The following is a 21665-nucleotide window of genomic DNA, read 5'->3' as shown; positions in this document are numbered from 1 at the left end:
GACTACTATTTATCCAATCCAATCAGATTTTTCTTTCAATACCTATGTTTTTCTAAGTGTTTCTTTATTAAACAGATCTGGTCCTTCTTTTAATAATATCTTTTTAAATGTACAATTTTTTTATATTTTTGAAATATCTTGTTAAATGAATGGTAGGTCCTTTGTAATTTTTGTCTGTGAGCCTGTCTTCAACAAGTATTCTTTTGTGTTTGTGTTACTCATGGCTAGGATATGAAAGCAAGCACACCTATTATGTTAGTTTTTATTTCCTGGCCTTTAGAGTTCAGGCAGATCACCTGGATCAAATAAAAAATTAGCTGATTCATTTTCTGTTCTTGTGTCAGTTTGCTGAGAATGATGTTCTCCAGATTCATCCATGTCCCTACAAACGACACGAACTCATCATTTCTGATTGCTGCATAATATTCCATGGTGTATATGTGCCACTCATAGGCGGGTGATGAAAAATGAGAACACATGGACACAGAAAGGGGAGTACTAAACACTGGGGTCTATTGGGGGGAAAAGGGGAGGGCCAGTGGGAGGGGGAGGGGGGGAGGGATAGCCTGGGGAGAAACGCCAAATGTGGGTGAAGGGGTGAAAGCAAACGGAACACACTGCCATGTGTGTACCTATGCAACTGTATTGCATGCTCTGCACATGTACCCCAAAACCTAAAATGCAATAAAAAATAAGGAAAAAAAATTAGCTGATTCAAGATTGTTGGGTTTCATGAGAAACCCTTCTCCTCTGGGACAGGCTCTGAAGTCTAGTGTTTGTCTTCTCAGCACGTTGAATGGCTGAAACTTTACCTTTGCTTTTAAGCAGCTGTTTTCTTCTGATTTAATTTTATTTCTTCTTTTCTTTTTGCTTCATGCGACTATTGGTGGAAGTCAGGCAGTACTTACTGAGGGTATGGGGTAGGGATGGCCAAAGTGAAGGACTTCTCTGATTGAGAAAAAAGGATAAAAGAGTGGAAAGAACTTTGTCTTGCTGCTTGGGTGCCAGCTCAGCTGCAGTAGGATAGTGCAGCAGAAAGATTCCTAAGGTTTCCAACTCTAGGATCTGGCTCCCAGATGACATCTCTGCACTAAGCTGAGGCTCGCAATAACTTGCTACCCTAAAGAGAAGAACACAAGCCTATATGGTTTCAGCACCTGCTGATTGCAGAGCATTTGGGTCTACAGTAAACATAGTAGGTACTCAAGCAGTGTTCACCACTGGCCTTGAGGCACAGAGCTGTACTGGCTTTGGGTCTGACTCAGTATGGTTCCAATGGTGATGGCCACAGTGTGTTTGTATTACCCATCTCCCATCTCTTTGTAGCTCAGTACAGAGAGAGAGACTCTGTTTGGGAAGGAAATAAAGGAAGAGAACAAAAGTCTGTGCCTGGTAATCCAAGGAATTCTCCTGGATCACAGCCAAATTCATGAAGATGACACCTCTATGAGTCTGCAAGAGCCAAAGTGGTACCAGGCTTGGAGTGTCCCCTAATGCTGATACAGCTGCAATGATCAGTGACTTAGATCACAACATGCAAGTAACTTTGACTGTTTGGAAAGCTTTTCTAAAAAGGATAGGTATCAACAAGCCCCGTCTATGAAGACTGCAATAAATACTTAACTCGCCAATGCCCAGATAACCATCCATAACATCAAGACCATCCAGGAAAATATGACCTCACCAAATGAACTAAATACAGCACCAGTGAACATTCCCTGAGACCTTTGATATGTGACCTTCCAGACAATCCAAAATAGCTGTTTTGAGGAAGCTCAACAAAAATCAATGTAATATAGAGGAGAAATTCTGAATCCTATTAAATAAATTTAACAAGGAGATTGAAATATTTTAAAAGAATCAAGAAGAATTTTTGGAGCTAAAAAATGCAATTGACATACTGAAGAATGCATCAAAGTATCCTAACAACAGAATTGATAAAGCAGAAGAAATAATGAGCTTGAGGGCAGGCTATTTGGAAATGCACAGTCTGAGGAAACAAAAGAAAAATAATAAATCATACCTATGAGATACAGAAAATAGCCTCAGAGGGGCATATCAAAGAGTTACTGACCTTTAAAACAAGGTAGACAGAAAGAATAGAGTAGAAAGTTCATTCAAAGGGTTAATACCAAAGAATTTCTCAAACCAAGAGAAAGATATAAATATTCAAGTACAAGAAGATTCTAGAACACCAAGCAGACTTAATCCAAATAAGACTACCTCAAGACATTTAATTTAATCAAACTCCTAAAGGTCAAGGATAGAAAAATAATCCTAAAATTAGTAAGAGAAAAAAGAAGACAGATAACACACAAAGAAGCATAAATACACATGGTAGCAGTCCAAAAGTGAGTGATATGATATATTTCAAGTGTTGAAGGAAAAAAATCCAACACAAAAATTTTATCCTAGAACAGTATATCCAGCAAAAACATCCCTTGAACAATAAAGATAAATAATTTCCAAGACAAACAGAGCTATGGGATTTCATCAACATTAGATCTTTGCTACAAGAAATTCCAAAGGGAGTTTTTTCAATCTGAAGGTTAAGTATTTTAATGAACAATACAGTATCATCTAAAGGTACATAACTTACTGGTAAGAGTGAGTACAAAGAAAAACATAGAATATTGTAATATAGTAATTGTGATGTACAAACTACTCATATCATGAGTAAAACAACTGGAAATGAAACCTATCAAAAATAACTCCAACCACTTTTAAAGACATAAGATAATAAGATATGAATAGAAAGAACAAAAAGTTAGAAAGGATGGAGGTGAACTTAAGGTGCAGGGTTTTTATCAGTGTTCTCTTTGCTTGTTTGTTCATTCACACAATCAGTGTTAAGTTGTCATCAGTTTAAAATAATCAGTTATAAGATATTATTTACAAACTTTATGGCAACCTTGGTTCAAAAATATGTAACAGATACTCAAAAACAGGAAATAAAGAAATAAAAACATACCACCAAAAAAAATTACCTTCACTAAAAACAAGACGGGAATAAAGAAAAGAAGGAACAGAAAACCACAAAACAACCAGGAAACAAATAACAAAAAAAGCAAGATTAAGTCCTTATTTATCAGGAATAACATTAAGTATAAATAAATAGACTAAAATTTCCAAAATGCCTAGAGTGGCTGAATAGCCAAAAAAACAGGAAACTTTGATCTGCTGCCTACAAGAAACACACTTCACCTATGAGGATACTTACAGAAAAAACTATTCCATGCAAATGGAAACTAAAACAGAGCAAAAATAGCTATAATTGTATCACAAAAAAATAAATTCAAGGCAAAATATATAAAAAGATAATTAGATCACATATAATAATAAATGGGACAATTCAGCAAGAAGATATAACATTAGTTAATATATATGCATTCAGTGCTGAAGCATCCAGATATATAAAGCAAATATTACAGCTAAAGAGAGATAGACCAAAATGCAATAATAGCTGGAGACTTCATGATCCTACTTTCAGCTGGACAGATTATCAAGACAGAAAATCAACAAAGAAATATTAGATTTAATCTGCGCTGTATAAGAAATTGATCTAATAGATATTTATATAACATTTTATCCAAAGGCTGCAAAATATGCATTCTTCTTCTCAGCATATGGATTATTCTCAAGGATAGATCACATGTTAGGCCACAGAAATGTCTTTAAAAATTCAAAAAAAGGAAATAATATCAAGTATCTTCTTTGACTACAATGAAATAAAATAAACTCAATAACAAGAGAAATTTTGGAAGCTTAAGAAACATGAAAATTAAACCATATACTCTAGAATGACAGTAGGTCAATGAAGAAATTAAAAAGGAAAATTGAAACATTTCCTGAAATGTTAGTGATACACAACATACCAAAATCTATGGGATACAGTGAAAGCAGTACTAAGAAGGAAATTCATTGCTATAAGCACCTACATCAAAAAAGAAGACAAACTCCAAATAACTTAGCAATACATTTTTAAAAACTGGTAAAGTAAGAAAAACTGAACCCCAAATTAGTGAAAAATAAAAAATGAAAAAGATCAGAGCAGAAATAAATGAATTTGAAATGAAGGAAACAATTAAACAGATAAATTAAAAATGTTAGTAAATTATATTTAACAACACATTAAAAAGATCTTTCATTATTATGACCAAGTAGGATTTATCTGTGATGTAAGGATGGTTTGTTATATGCAAATCCATAAATGTGATACATCATATCAACAGAATGAAGGACAAATCTATATGATAATTTCAATTGATTCTGAAAAAGCATCTGTTAAAATTCAACATCTTTTCATGCTAAAAACCCTAAAACACTGGTTATAGGAGGAGCACGCACCAACATAATGAAAGACATATATGACAGACCAACAGCTAATATTCTAAATGGGGAAAACTTGAAAGCCTTTTTCTAAGATCTGTGTATTAGTCCGTTCCTCCACTACTGTAAAGTATTACCTCAGACTAGGTAATTTATTTTAAAAAATGGGTTTAATTGACTCATAGTTCCACCAGCTATACAGGAAGCCTGACTGGGGCAGCCTAGGGAAACTTACAATCATGGCATAAGGCAAAAGGGAAGCAGGTGTGTCCTACATGGCTAGACATGGAGGAAGAGAGAAAGAAGTAGAAGGTGCTACACACTTTTACAGATATCTGGATCTTGTGAGAAGTCACTCATTATCATGAGAATGGCAAGGGGGAAATAGATTCCCTCTTCCACCAGGCCCCTTTTCCAACATTGGCAATTAGAATTTAACATGATATTTGTGTGGGGACACAAACTCAAACCACTTCATTTAGACAAGACAAGGATGTCCACTTTCACCACTGTTCCTCCACATAGTATTAGAAGCCATAGTTAGAGCAATCAGACAAGAGAATGAAATAAAGGACATCCAAATTGGAAAGGAAAAAGACAAGTTATACTTTTTTGCAGGTGATACAATTTTATAATCGGAGAAACCTAAAGACTCCACCAAAATACTGTTAGAATTGATAAATTCAGTAAAGTTGCAGGATTATAAAACATACACAAAATAACATATACATACAATTTGAAAAATCAATAATGTAATAATATTTACAATAGTTACAACAAAATAAAATACCTAGCACTAAACTGAACCAACATTAATACAATAAATTGAAAAGTATATAAGAAAATGAAAAGATATTCCATGTTTATGGAATAGAATAATTAATATTGAGAAAATGTTCATGCTACCTCAAACAATCTACAAATATGATGTAATCTCTATCAAAACACCAATGACATTCTTCACAGAAATGGAAAAAAATTTCTAAAATTTATATGGAACCCCAAAAAGCCAGAAAACAAAAGGTATCTGTCTTCCACAATGGTTGAACTAATTTACACTCCCACTAACAGTGTAACAGTGCAGTGAATTCATTTTTGACAAATGTGCCAAGAACATACACTGGGGAAAAGACAGTCTCTTCTCTGGGGAAAGTTAGTGCTGAGAAAACTGGATATCCACAAGCAGAAGAATAAAATTAGAATACTATCTCTAGTCATACACAAAAATCAAATAAAAATAAATTAAAAACTTAAATCAAATACCTCAATCTATGAATCTATTAAAAGAAAACATTGGGAAAACTCTCCAGGAGATTGGTCTGGGCAAAGATTTCTTGGGCAATTCCTCCAAAGCACAGGTCACTAAGGCAAAAATGGACAAATGGGATCATATCAAGTTAAAAAGCATCTGCAAAGCAACGGAAACAATCAACAAAGTGTATAGACAACCCACAGAACAGGAAAAAAAATATTTGCAAGCTCCCTATCTGACAAGGGATTAATAACCAGAATATATAAGGAGCTCAAACAACTCAATAGGAAAAACTCAAATAGTTTGATTTAAAAATGGGCAAAATATCTGTATAAACATTTCTCAAAAGATGACATACAAATGGCAAACAGCAATATGAAAAAGTGCTCAACCTCATCAGAGAAATGCAAATAAAAAATATAATGAGATACCATTTTATCTGTTAAAATGGATTTTATCCAAAAGACAAGCAATAATAAACACTGGAAGGGACATGGAAAAAAGGGAACACTGGTATATTGTTGGTGGGAATGTAAATTAGTACAGCCATTATGGAGAATAGTTTAGAGATTCCTTTAAAAAACTGAAAATATAACTGAAATATGACCTAGAAATCTCACTGCTAGGTATATACCCAAAAGAAAGGAAATCAGAATATTGAAGAGATATCTGTACTTCCAGGTTTGTGGTAGTACTATTCACAATAGCCAAGAGTTAGAAGCAACCTACGTGTCTATCAACAGATGACTGGATAATGACAGTGTGGTGCATAAACACAGAAACCCAATGGAGTACTATGCAGTTAAGAAAAAGAATGAGATCCTGTCATTTTCAGTGATATGTATGGAAATTTAGGAAGGATATTATGTTAAATAAAATACGACAGGCACAGAAATACAAATGTCACATGTTCTCACTTACTTGTGTGAGCTAAAAATTAAAACAGTGGAACACATGGAGATAGAGAATAGAATGATGGCTACCAGAGGCTGGGAAGGGACTTAGGGGGAAGTGGGTGATGATAATCAATACAAAAGTAAAGTTAGCTAGAATGAATAAAATCTAGTATTTGATAGCACAAGAGGGTAAGTACAATTAACACTAATTTACTGTACATATTAAAATAAAATAGTGGATTGTTTATAACACAAAAGATAAATGCTTTGGTAACAAATATCCCATTATGGTGATATGATTATTATGCATTATAGCCTTTATCATCTCATATATTTCATAAAATATACACCTGCTATGTACCCACAAAAAGAGAAAATAAAAAAGATCACAACTAGATATTACCTCACAACTCTCAAGATGGCTATTTTTAAAAAACCCCAAAGAAAACAAGCATTGGAGATGATGTGGAGAAATTAAAACATTTATGCCATTATGGAAAACAGTATAAAGGTTCTTTAAAAACGAATAATAGAACCGTTGCATGACACAGAAATCTCACTTCTGGGTCTTTTTTATCCACATGAATTAAAATTAGGACCGTGCGTGTGTGTGTGTGTGTGTGTGTGTGTGTGTGTGTGTGTGTGTGTACAATGTAATATTATTCAGATTTAAAATAGAAAGAAACTCTGTAGTATGAGACAACATAAATGAAAGTTTAGGACATTGTGCTAAGTGGATTAAGCCAATAATCCAAAAATACATATTGCACGATTCCACTTATATGTGGCATAAAAATCAATCTAATTTATGAATTCAAAGGTCAAAATGGTTGTCAGGTGCTGGGGGGAGAAGTTGAGGTATTATAAACCTTGACATAAAGCTTTAATCCAGCAAAGTGAATACATTCTAAAGGTCTGCCATACAACATGGTAACTATAGCCAAGAATATTGTATTGTACACTTAAAATGTGTTAATAAGGTAATATTTATGGTAAGCCTACTTACCACAATGAAATAAAATTAATAAAGTTTTTTAAAGAGAAAGTCCGAGAGAGGTTTGACTAGAAGATTAAGTCAATGTTTAGACTAAAACCAGAGGCTGCACTACTGCATCTTGAAATGGAGGAAGATGGAGGAAGGAGCTAATGGGTCAAGAAATGCAGTTTAGGAGCTGGAATAGGCAAAGACAGATTCTCCCTGATATGGTTTAGCTCTGTATCCCCACATGAATGTCACCTTTAATTGTTATAATTCCCACATGTCCAGGGCAGGACCAAGTGGAGACAACTCAATCATAGGGGCAGTTTACCCCATATTGTTCTCATGATAGTGAGTGAGTTCTTATGAGATCTGATGGTTTTATAAGGGGTTTCCCACTTCACTCAGCTCTCATTCTCTCTCTTGCTTCCCTGTGAAGAAGTGCCTTCCACCAATATTGTAAGTTTCCTGACACCTCCCCAGCCATGCAGAACTGAGTCACTTAAAATTCTGTCTTTATAAATTACCTAGTCTCAGGTATTTCTCTATAGAAGCATGAGAATGAATTAATATACTCCCCTAGGCCAAGTAAAAGTGATTCTAGATTTTTGACCTTTAGAGCTATGAAGGAATAAATGTATGACATTTTAAGCCACTAGGATTGTGGTAATTTGTTACAACATCCATTGGAAACAAATATATAGAGTAGACCATGAAGTTTTTTTTTTTAATGGTACCAGAAAGGATATGTGAGGGAGTGATTCCTCTTAAGAACACTGAGTGGTTAAATGAGAAATTATTACCTGTAGACCTTCATCTACCCTGTATGTGTCCAAAAACTAAGCTCTAATAACTCTACCATTTCTACTCTAAGAAAAGGGATATGTGCAATTTGGGTACATATTCCTTGACACTTTCCATTCTACTTTCCTATTAGCCCTAAACACTAGGTAAACTTCTTACTAGCAAAAATCTTTGATCAGTGAAATTATGCTACATGAAAAGGTAGAGTTTAAGAAAGAAAAGCAAACACAAAGACAATTTATGGAAAAATCTATTGCATAACATTGGAGTACCAGGAATTTGATTATTTCTGACTTACAGCACTGATGTGTGAAATTCTCATTGAGGTTGATTACTGCCCTAACAAAAATTGAGTGTTGATTTGATGGCCACTTTGGGGCTTCAAACTTCAAGCACACACAATTCAGGCCATGTGATGGTTTCAGACTTGGCATTCCCACTGATTCAAAGCACTCATGCTTTTTACTTGTATATAACATAGATGGAAGTTTATGGATATTTGAAACAATACTAGAGCATAGTAACAGTGTTGTGGGAACACACGAGATGACATATATAGATTATAGGGAGTTCCATGAATATGTAAATTTTGTGAATTTAAGGAGAAGCAATAGAAACAAGTTAGTTGAAGGCCCCTAAAGCTAAGTTCTCTTAGGAAATATCCTTAAGGTGTTCAAGAAGAGCAGAGTTAATAGATGAAATTTTTAGTGTCTAGCGAAGGGTTCGGCTAAGGTTGATTAAGTGGTTTCTTTTTCTATTTAATGCCTGATATGTCAGCCAAAGGCAGTATTCAATTCCTTAGTGACTTCCTCTGCTAACTGAGGCATTAGGCCAATTTCCTCAGATAGAACAAACCTCTCTTTTGCCCAGATGTTTGCTCAAGTGGTGACTGCATTGGTTTTTACACCAGTGAAAGGTTTGTTCTACTTTATTTATATTTTGTTGCAAGCACAACATTTTTGTGCCCCGCTGACCAGTCAGAATTTATTTAAGCACTCAAACATCCATACAGTCTATTTTAAGAGAGGCAATATACCTGGTTTACTGACGTTCTTTTTGGAAATTCTGATTCACTGGGTTTTCTTTAAAAATGCAATAGAATAGATTGGATATTTTTATAACAGAATAAAAACTACATTACAAAATTTCTTACATTTAGCATTAATTGTGTCTTCTAAAGAATATAAATTGAATATCCAGATGTTTAGGAATTAAATCAAGTGTAATGATCTACTTTTAGGGGTTTCTTAGAATTAACATTTGAGTTTCAAGAAAAGATATATTGTACATCTCAACAGAACTTAGCCAAAATCCAGAATAAACAAGATTCTTAACATTGTGAGAGGTGAGTTGGCAAGAAGACGAAGAAGAATCAATTAGCAACCAATTAGTAATTCAATAACAGAATCATAATATTAAATCATATCTATGAAAGGCACAATCACTTGCCACTGAGATCATTCTGAAAATATAGTGGTAAAATCAATTCTCTGTTCTCTACAAGGGTCTTGGAATTGTTGGCAGAAGCAGCAAGTATTTAAACTGCAGCAGCCGCAAGGCAATCATTGTAGTTCAAGATTTCACTATGGGGGAAGAAAAGTGATATTTTAAAAGGTGATGATCAGTGTTCTAATTAAGAAGGGGCCATACTGAAAGACTTTCACAAAATTAAAGGGCACTTCTAAAAGAGTCTAGAAAATGAATTGAGTTACTTTAAAAAGCATTGTAAGACATGCACTGAGAGCTTGAAAAGAAGTCAAGATAAAAATAAATTAATCATGCAAAGAAAGTCTGTGAATTCTTTGAGCCTGATGTCTAAAATTGACAATAATTTAGAAAATAAATGCCATTAAGTTTTACAAAACATTTCAATTTCAGGTTAATTTGCTGAAAATACTTCACATGTATATTAAAATTAACCAAAGGTTTTATAGAAATATTTTTAAGATTTTAAAATGTGTATATTAATTATTTAAATGCATTTATGTAAAAACTTTTACATTAAAACTTGAAAATAATCAGAAAGAAGGACTGATTCACATAACACCCTGCACTAATAAAGCATTTGATTGGCATATAAATTTGAAAGAAGAGGTATTTGAATTATAATCAAACATCTTTCATCCAAGAATATTATCACCTGCAAAGTAAATAACCATGAGCAATAATGGTTGAAGAAAGAATGCACCATAAATCACAATGTAATAAAGTACTTCGAATTTCAGTTGATCGGCGCTTCCAAAACTAATCCAAACAGCGTTTTCATTAGCCTAAACGATCTGCAGAAAAATAGTTAATTTTCATTTACTACTCTTTACCATGTCTATGACCTTCAACATGCAAATGGCAAAAGACGAAACATGAAATAGGATATGAAAGAAAAATGTATCCTATTATTCATTGTATCATTTCAATTGTTAACAGATCCACATAAAAATAATATATCAAACTAGTTTTTTAAGAAAAAGCTTGTTCGTCATTCTAATTGGTATAGCCTCAAGTCCAGTGACATTCTAATTTTCTCTTCACTTCAGTACCCCAGATCTGTCTCCAAAACACATTCAGACAGACATCTGAGACAAATAGATTTTACCTTCCAAAGGGGGAAACAAACCATTTTCTTCTGTGAAAATAGACACTTGACAGGAAAGCAGTGACATATAGGTAACAAATATTATTCAATATAAAAATATTATTATCTAGTAATTGTGAGGCAAGGCATGCTCACAACTGTTCTGGCAGATTTATTTCTCTTTTAATCTGTCATTATGGTTGATCAGTGTTTTGAGTAGTTTTTTAAAAATGCCCAGACATTGTTATTAACTTTCTTAGGTGTGATAATAACATTGTGGTTCTATACGAAATTGTCCATACATTTTCTGAGATAGAAAGTTTGTCAGGATGTCATTGAGAAGTGGATCTGTGGATTTGGTAGCAGGAAAATCTAATACTGGTTGAAAAAAATAAAGCCAATAAAGTTCAATGAATCAAGTGTTGCATATGTACAAACTACTTCAGGCCAGAACTGGTCAAGAAGTATTTGAGTTTGGGCCATAATCCTGAAAGACACAATTGCCAATTTTGAAATACTGAAGGACAAAAATCCCTAAATCCTAAAATTCAGAAAATCACAATTCTGGAAAGAAATAATTTTTTAAAATTATTTCAAACACATTTTTATTTATTTATTCATTCATTCGTTTATTCATGTATTTATTAATTTTTTTTTTTGAGACAGAGTCTTGCTCTGTTGCCCAGGCTGGAGTGCAGGGGCACAAACTTGGTTCACCACAACCTCTACCTCCCTGGTTCAAGTGATTCCTCCTGCCTCAGCCTCCTGTGTTGCTGGGACTACAGGCATGCGCCACCATGCCCAGCTAATTTTTATATTTTTAGTAAAGATGGGGATTCATTATGTTGTCCAGGCTGGTTTCGAACTCCTGACATTGTGACCTGCCTACCTCGGCCTCCCAAAGTGCTGGGATTGCAGGTGTGAGCCACCATGCCCAGCTATTTTCATTTTTAAAAGGATTTATTTGAGAGACAATTGAAGACACAGCAGAACATGTCATAGGTCACTTGACAGATAAACACTCAGGTATACTAATGACAGTCCCATGGGTATGGTAGTTATGAGCAGTCAAACCGTATTCATAAAGAAATGGGTCAAAAAGCACAAGAAATCAATACATGCCACTATGGTTGGCAGTTGTGTGCTCCAACCGTTTTTTTTTTTTTTTTTTTGAGACGGAGTTTCGCTCTTGTTACCCAGGCTGGAATGCAATGGCGCGATCTCGGCTCACCGCAACCTCTGCCTCCTGGGTTCAGGCAATTCTCCTGCTTCAGCCTCCTGAGTGGCTGGGATTACAGGCAGGCGCCACTGTGCCCAGCTAATTTTTCGTATTTTTAGTAGAGATGGGGTTTCACCATGTTGACCAGGATGGTCTCGATCTCTTGCCCTCGTGATCCACCCGCCTCAGCCTCCCAAAGTGCTGGGTTCAACAGTTTTATAACTGTGGTCATTTGAAATACTGTCATTGTGTTTTGATAAGATTGATCAAAAAAACATAATGAGCCACCCCTGCATTTGCAGCCACGCAGAGAGCTGAGATCTCAAGAAATTTTATCTTTCACAAACACAGATTAACGAAAGGACATCTCTTCATTTATGGAGAAACTTTCACTGTTTTTACATACACACACGATGCTTACATACAGAGTCAACATTGAGATAATTCTCTTTATAGAGTCAAATTTGCAAAAAAAAATGCATAGGATGATTAGAACTCTCTAAAAGTCTGTACACAATTTGTACCCCTAGTATTAGAAATTATTTGAAGACAAAATATATAGCATAGCAAACTATAGAAAATAATGATGACAATTTAAAATAGTGGAAAAAATATAAAAATTTTGAAATATGAGAATGTGTACTATAGACATACATTATGGGCAATTGTATGGAGGTAGTTCATAAAAGGTGTTACCAATAAAGTTTTTTTTTTCATTCAGCCCAATGCATTTGTTGGAAAATTCAAATTGATGGGTTGGCCACACAAGATGGCAACAGTGAACAGTTCAGTTTAACAATGTATCATTTTTCTGCACTGGTATTTCTTGCTGCTGCTGATAATTCTGGCAACTTTTAATGAATTAAAATCACACTTGCCTAAAGAAGCCAGAATGCTTACTAATGATTTTTTCAAAAATCACTTTTAGTAGCTTGCTGAAACCTATTTTCACATCTGTCATCATGGTTTGGGAATTCAATTGAAATCTATTTTCCTCTGTAACATCCACCAAATTTTCAAACATACGTTTATATAAAATGCCTCACTTTTTTTCCCAGTCATTCAAACATAAATGAGATGATAAGTTCTAGAATTTCTGGATCCAACAGAGATGCTATTTATATAGTTGCTAAAAAAAAAAAATAGGGACATCAAATATCTTTGCTTCAGAAGGTCTCTGAGTTTTTAATTTTTTTTTTAATCCTCTGAAAAAGGGCGTTTGTTTGCCTTGTATTTTTTAGAGACAGGGTTGCTTTATGTGGCCCAGGTTGGAGGATGGAGAGCGGTGGCTATCACAGGTACAACCATAGCACACTACAGCCTTGATCTCCTGGGCTCAAGCAAACCTCCTGCCTCAGCCCCTGGAGCTAGGACTACAGGCACAGGCCAGTGTATTTGGCTTGAAGGGCATTTTTTGGGCAAGCATGACACTATGTGTGAATAGGCAGAAGTCACACGTGATTGAATAATTTGTCAGGAAAGATTTCTTGTATCATTTGCCTGTGTTTTCTCTTCTTCTGTGATGTCAGAAACACGCAAAACATTGATGGCAGGTCTTTCCCACTTACTTCACTCAGACTCACATACTAATCTGCACTGGACACAACCTCACAGACACACCCAAAATAATACTATTTAAGGTTTCTAGGCATTTCTTAATCCAGTCAAGTTGACACTTAAAATTAAGTCCACAAATTTACCCCTTCTCAGCTTGGCACCTGTATACAACTCCCTACATCATATTTAATTTCCAAATAAGGACAATAACAAAGTAATAGTTCCACCTAACATGGTGCAACAGACATGATGCAACTTACCTGTGTATAACTCCAAAACCCGTTCATTCTTTCTTTGGAATTCAGCTTTCAAGGTTTCAACATTTGGATTTTAATCTTTTGGATGGTGATGTTCAGAATTTTAGATGTTAGAAGATTTGGGAGATTTTGATCTTTCAGAAATCCAGCAGGTGAGATTGTCTTTCAGAATTCTGAATGGCACCACATATGTTCATAGTATTCATAGCATCAATAAGTATGCCCTTGATTTGCTTTTAACATAATGTAAGCATCAATATCCAACCAGATCTAATAGGATGGACAATAAGATGAAAGGTAATATAATCATCTACTTTTTAGGGGATGATCTTTTAATTAGATTATTCTTAGAAAGCTGTCTGAGTTCCATGAGTTCCATGTATGCAGGCATTATTTTCACCAATGTGTTGTTCAATGCCACAGGTTAATCTTTCTTTATTATTATTAAAAACTTTATATATTAGAGAAGTTGCTATTCATTGTTTTTTCATCTTTTAGGATACGCAGAGGAAGACTTGCTAAATTAAAGTCGACATCATTAAAGACTTGCAACAGGAATATCCTCACAATTATTATAAAAAGCCACTCAATGTACCAGTGACATTATCAACAGACATACCTTGACACGGCTTAAAAAGAATAGCTGAACAAGTTAAAACTAATGTAAAAAATACTTCATATATTGGAGTCACTATGAAAGTGCTGAATATATTCAGAGCCTTATTTAGATAATTAATCTGTGGGCTCACTCAGACAACAAAGCTCAGCAGCAAAATTAGGCCAGGGCACATCACAGCGCAGGCGACAGCTCTTCAATAGCAATGCCTAAGCCCTTCAGGAACAGGAGACTAAAAATGTTCCAATTACAGAGTCAATGGTTATACACAGAACATGTCTGTCCATGGCATAGTCTCACTAGAGAGATTAATAATCAGGGACACAATGACCACAAGTATTGCAAAGCCCACAAAACCTGGATCACCTAGCCTGTGAAACATTTCCTTTAAGTTCTCTAACCCCTCTTCTTTTAAAGTATGGCTGATTGACCATAACTGTAGATCCTAAAATACTCAGCAACTACCCAATATTCCCATGAGATTAAGTCGTTTACTAAGAAAGTATGAAGAAAGAGTGGCACTTTCTAGGTCTCCAAGAACTCCTAATGGAGTCACCAGTGTAGCTCGTGCAAATGCAAGAGTGACATTGGCCATCTCCCCAGCTCTCATTAACAGCAATTCCACCTACCACCACCATTCTCTAAGATGTGTATGCCCACCTTGACCAGCTGTCATGAGCCTTTTCTACAGTGGCAGACCGTTTTTGTTTTTATTTTTCTTTTTGAAAATGAAACTCCCTCCAATGAAAATACTACAGCACATTGCCAATCTTAGAGAAATATAAAAATGATCTTTTCCATGCCCCTGACTATTTCATTTGTTACTTTAGAGGTTTTTTTATCAATCATATTGACCACAATACAAAAAAACTGTTAGCACTGAAGAAAGAATGATGCCATCCTCACAGAGTTTAGAAAGATAACATCAATGGAAATGTCCTAAAAGGAATGAGGCCGGGCGCGGTGGCTCAAGCCTGTAATCCCAGCACTTTGAGAGGCCAAGGGGGGTTGATCATGAGGTCAAGAGATCGAGACCATCCTGGTCAACATGGTGAAACCCCGTCTCTACTAAAAATACAAAAAATTAGCTGGGCATGGTGGCGCGTGCCTGTAATCCCAGCTACTCAGGAGGATGAGGCAGGAGAATTGCCTGAACCCAGGAGGCGGAGGTTGTGGTGAGCCGAGATCGCGCCATTGCACTCCAGCCTGGGTAACAAGAGTGAAACTCCGTCTCAAAAAAAAAAAAAAAGGAATGAACTCTTTGCTGTTCTTAGACCTGGAAATGCTCCATTTTCAACCCTGTAACTGAAGGTTGATCACAGTAATATGGACACTTTCCTGAGAAAATGGTTGGAAGAGGTTAGAGGTGACTTACTTTTATTTCCTCGTAAACATTACTCTTTACTCCCATTTAAAGCTTTAAATTCTAGCTGTTTAGCTCCAGTCCCAGTCAGCCAACAGCCTCACGGCTTCCCCTCTACCACCCAGCTGTAGGTCACCTAGGCTCACATGCAGCCACAGAGACCACAAGGGTCACCCCCTCCTGTGCTGAAGTGGCCACCACATTCACTGCAGTCTATTGGGAGGTAAGAGCATCCAGGCTGCAGCCTGCTAGAGGGAGTACCTAAGGAACCTGTCTTTACTATCCATGACCAAGGGCAGCCACCAGGAGCAAGAAGGTACATTTAATAACAAAAAAAATTAGAGTCCAATAAGTAGAAAAAGTCTTCATATTTACTGTAGAGTTTTTAGAGAGGATTAAAGTTTTAGTTGACTGAAAAAAGATTTGAATGCATTGTTTGAGAAAGAATTAAGTTTTGGGGTAAAAAAGAGAAAAGACAGGTGGGAAGGAAGACAGGAACGATAATTTTCTTCGAACACATTTCTTTTTTTTTTCTTTACTACTCACTAAGATATGAATTGTTCATTAAAAGGGATGTATATGTGTGCATGTTTCAAAGAATAATGACCAAAACACACATTATGTCCTCACTATCTTCTTTAAGAAATAAAGTATCAACGACTTTGAAGCCTACTCTGCTCCTCCCCACACACTTTCCTCTACCTCATCCTTCCATGACAGAGAGAAAAACTGCAAGAAAAATTGTGTCTATCACATTCCTTTCTTTTGAAAAATTATCGAGTCATTGATATTGTATACATAGTGAAATATATCGCTTAGGTTTGTAATTTGTGAAAATATTTTTTGAAGCTTATACAGAAGAAAACATGATATATGCATATTTTTACCACTTGCTTCTTTTAATTAAAATTAAATTTGTGAGACTAATCAATGATGATGCCTGTAGACTGTGTTTATTCATTTGTATTGTGATATTGTATTTCATTGTGTGAATATGTCACAGTTTATATGAAGATTTTACTACAGATGTAGATTTGGATTCTTTCTCAATCATGGCTACAAAAAGGACATCTATGAAGGTTCTTGTACAAGTTTTCTAGTATATATACAGAAGAGATTCTTCAGGGTTTGTGCTAAGAAATATAATTGCTGGTCTTAGGGTGCATACATTATTGCTCTACTAGATAACTTCAAATTGCTTGACAAGTAAATTTTGAATATGCACAGTTTGAGTATGAGTAGTTTTTGTTCCTAATTTTTAGCTATACTATTACTGTCATATTTTTAAACTTTTTGTGCGTTTGCCAATCTTGTGGATATAAAATGTAACATCACTGTTTGAATTTGCATTACAATTATTACGAATAAGATCAACCATGCAGTTAAATCATTACTGGTAATTCATGTTGTCTCTTATGTATGCTTTTAAACCTTCTTGCTTTTTGATTTGTCAGAAATTTTTTGTTTTTATTGATTGATTGATTGATTTTTAGAGATGGAGTCTTGCTCAGTCACCCACACAGAGAGAAGTTGCATGATCAGAGCTAACTGCAGCCATGAATTCCTGGGCTCAAAAGATCCTTCCACCTCAGCCTTACAAGTACCTGGAACTACAGGCATGTACGACTATGGCCAGCTGAGAATTTTTTAAATACACGAATCATTTTGCATATGCATATAATATATATATATATAGTGTGTGTGTGTGTATTTTACATACACAAACATGTATGTGTATTTATCCATAGTCACAAATATCTTATCCCAGTGTGTTGGCTAATATTAGTATTTGCTTTATGTTACAATTTTCAAAATGTGATATGAACAATTAACACCATATATACCCTCTCTCCTAACCGATTTTTACCTGTATAAGATAGTATTCTTACCATAGGTACAATGCTGTATGGCAGATCACTAGAGACTATTGTCTTGCTTGACTAATATTTTATGCTCATTCCTTAGTAACATCCCATTTTCCCCTTTTCTAAAGCACCTGGAAATCACCATTCCATTCTTAGATTTTATGAGCTTGACTGTTCAAATACTTCATAAAGTTAAATCATGCAGTATCTGCCTTTCTGTGACTGACTTATTTTACTTAGCATAATGCCCTCAAGGTTCATACATGTTATTACTTATTGCAGAATTTCCTTCGTTTTCAAGGCTAAATAATATCCCATTGCATATATGTACAACACACTTTTAGAACATCTATTCATCACTGACATTCAGGTTGTTTCTATTTCTTCACTATTGTAAACAGAGCTGTTATGAGGACGAGAGTACTGTCTTCTTTACGGTGCTGATTTTACTTTGGATAAATATCTAAAAGTGAAATTGCTGGGCTATACGGTTATATTTTTAACTTTTGAGAAAACGCTACACTATTTTTCATAGTGGCTGCATTATTTTATATTTTACTAAGAGTAGAGCAGATAGAGTTCCAATCTCTCTACATCCTCTCCAACTCTTGTCTTCTGTTGCTTTTTTATAATAACCATGTTGACAGGTCTGTGGTGATATCTCACTGTGATTTTGATTTGCATTTCCCTGATAGTGATGCTGGGCATTATTTCATATATCTTTATAAGTCTTATTTGGAGAAATATTTGTTCAATCCTTAGCCCATTTTTCAATTGGCTTATTAGCTTTTGTGCTATTGAGCTGTAGGACTTATATATTTTGGAGATTAAACCCCAATCAGATATATGGTTTATAAATATTCTCTCCCATGTCACAGGTTGCCTTTTCATTCTGCTGACTGACACCTTTACTGTGCATAAGCATTTTAGTTTGATATAGTCCCATCTGATTATTTTTGCTTTTATGGTTTATAAATTTGGTGTCAGAACTAAGAAATTATTTCCAAGACAATGTCACAAAGATTTTGTGTTTTCTTCTTTGAGGTTTATAGTTTCAGTCTTTTATTTGTGTTATTAATGGATTTTGAGATGATTTTTATGTCTGTTGTAAATTAAAGGGAATAATTTCATTCTTTTGCATGTGGATATCCAGCTGTTCTAATACAATTTGTTGAAGAGCCTGTCCTTTCCTTGTTGCATATTCTTGGCTCCCTGAATGAAGATCAGTTGACCTTGTATGTGTTCGTTTCTTCTTGGGCTCTATATTCTGTTCCATTAGTCTGTATGTCAATATCATAACATGTCGTTTACTTTAGCTTTGTAATATAACTTGGAATTAGGAAATATGATACCGCCATCTCTGTTCTACTTTCTCTGGATTGATTTGGCTTTTGTGGTTCCATATTAATTTATTTTGTTTTTCTTAATAGTTTGTGCTGTGTATAACCTACATTTTATAGTGAATGAAAATGTTAGTAATAGGCATCTTTGTCTTGATCTTAATTTTTAATGTGAATGCTCTATGCTTCTCCTTTCAAAATGATGCTTTTTTTTGGATAACTTTAGTAAAAATTTGCCTATATTCACTATTTTAAAGGTATTTTAATAATAAATGGTCATTAAATTTTATTCAAAATGTTTTAAAAATATATTGATATGGTTATCTTTATTTTAGTTGCAGATCTTTGAAAATTCGATAATGGAGAATTAATCTTTTGTTACTGAATAAAATTAGAATTTGTTGAGATGTATACCCTCTTTATACATTTCTGAATTCAATTATTGACAGTTTTTGTATCTATACTGAAAATGAGAGTCTGGATAATTTGTTTTCCTCATATAGAATTTTTTGTTATTATAATTATTTGTCACATTGACTTGGTTTATCAAGGCTGAAGCCGCAACCTAAAACGTGGAAATCTCGCTTCATTTACTATTCTCTGAAAAAAAATTGTATAAAATTGTAATTATCTTCTCCTTGCTTGTTTGGTAAAAGTTACCTAAAAATTCTAAACCTAGTGCTTCTTTTATGATAAATTTTTAAATAGTTAATTTTATTTTATTTATGTTTTTTCATTTCTTCCTGAATGAGCTTTGGCTATGTAAGAATATACACTTAGCCCTCCACATCAGCAAGTTCTACATCCCGTGGATTCAACCAACCTCAAATCAAAGATATTTTAAAAAGACAAGTAAAGAAATACAACAGTGTAACAACTATTTACATAACATTTATATCATATAAAGTATTACAAACAAACTAGAAGTGATTTAAAATATATGACAGACTCCTCTGTGAAGCCCTCCTTGCTTCTCCCACTTAGAATTAGTGGGAGCACTGTCAGCACTTTTAAGAGACCCCTCTATATGTCACTTGGCATTTGATTTCTTATCTACTTGTATATCTCTCGGTAGCCTGCAAGTAATTTAAGAGCAATAGCTGGCTTATTCAATCACAAATCCCCACCATTCATCACAATGTCTGGCATATTATAGGGTTTAATAAACACTGATGAATGAATAACTAAATCCTTTTGATTTTACTGTGGTTCCTACTATCTAATATGTAATCCAAAATACGATTTTTATGTGTCTGCTGCTGTTATTTTACATGTCTGGGCTATAATTGGAGATCAATAAATATTTGCTGACCAAAAAAGTATACACACACACACACACACACACACACCCCTAAGGGAGGATGTGTGTACACTATATGCAAATACTACATAATTTTATATGAGGGACTTTAACATCTGGATTTTGGTGTGTACTGGGATTGTTGGAACCTAGTCCCTGGAGATACCAAGGGACGACTAGAGATTTTAGTCGTGCTTCCCTTTCAATAATGCTCGCAAATGTATTGGCATGGTGTGTGAAGAATTGAAAAGGATCTGACACTTTACCTCACTTCCAAGATAAAAAGTTAGCCAAACAAAATTTCACAGATGTCAGTAGAATACACAGGACCTGAATCAGAGACAAAGGACGGGTGATTTTTGTTTTTTGTTTTTTTTATCACAGCAATAGCAAAAGTCAGACTATCAGCATTTTTTTTTTCTGCCGGCTTCCCAAACCCCAATCCTCACAGGGCACAGATAGGGTCCAGGTGACCCCTGTACAAGAAGTGGGTTACACTACAGAAAACAAATTCTGAATTTAAAAATCCGAATCTGTTGTAATGAGCAAAGAATGCCTGACATTTGTATGAGTGAGAGACATTATCGCTATCTTCCAAAGCTGTAAGCAAACCCGTATTTTGCTTTGGAGAGAAAATATCGCTTTCTCATTTAGTTTGTTGGCTAAGAATCATCATACATCCTTGAAAGATTGTATGTACTTCTGGTTTCAGCTGTATCATGTAGAGGACTTCAAAGTCATGACAATCATTCTCACCAGATTAAAGCAGGTAAGGCTAAAAGTCAATGACTCCTCTTGGATCTACCAGAGAATTGAGGCTACTAGGCAAACCATCACTCTGAAATACAGCAAGACAGATGAACACAGTATTTCACAGCTTATTGGGAGAGAAATCACTAGAGTCAATAAGCAGTAGGAACAATTAAATTGCACTGTGATGAATTGATGGAAGCCTATTATAGATTACCTTGAGAGTTAGGAAATTCTGGGGGCACAATATTAAGGGGTCACCACATTTTCATGTGTTTCACTTCCAGAAACACATTCTCACTGTACAGATTGGAGAAAAATTCCCTCATGTTTTGAGCAGAGGGAAATGTAACCACTTGAAAATCTCCCAGGGGAAAGTATTGGTGTAAAATACTTTAAAAGCATTTTTTCATAATAAAAACTGTCCTCTGTGAAAAATCACTTTACTAGAGACTTATCAGGCCTGGGAGAAGGACAGTTGGAAAAATCTAGCCCCCTCTAGCCTCCCTGTCTTACACAAGAAGAAAGTTAAAAAAACAAGGAAAGTCTTTGAAAGTTCACAAGAT

At 34.9% G+C, this 21665-nt stretch overlaps 1 long non-coding RNA gene across 1 annotated transcript in view; it reads right to left on the bottom strand.

Moving 5' to 3' along the window:
• Nucleotides 1–21665, bottom strand: part of LOC144579437 (uncharacterized) — a 329449-nt gene that overhangs the window by 35397 nt on the left and 272387 nt on the right. The window lies entirely within an intron of this gene.

This window comes from Callithrix jacchus, chromosome 15 (genome assembly GCF_049354715.1).
Source record: "Callithrix jacchus isolate 240 chromosome 15, calJac240_pri, whole genome shotgun sequence".
Lineage (NCBI taxonomy): Eukaryota > Metazoa > Chordata > Mammalia > Primates > Cebidae > Callithrix > Callithrix jacchus.
This window is presented reverse-complemented; position numbering and strand designations above follow the sequence as displayed.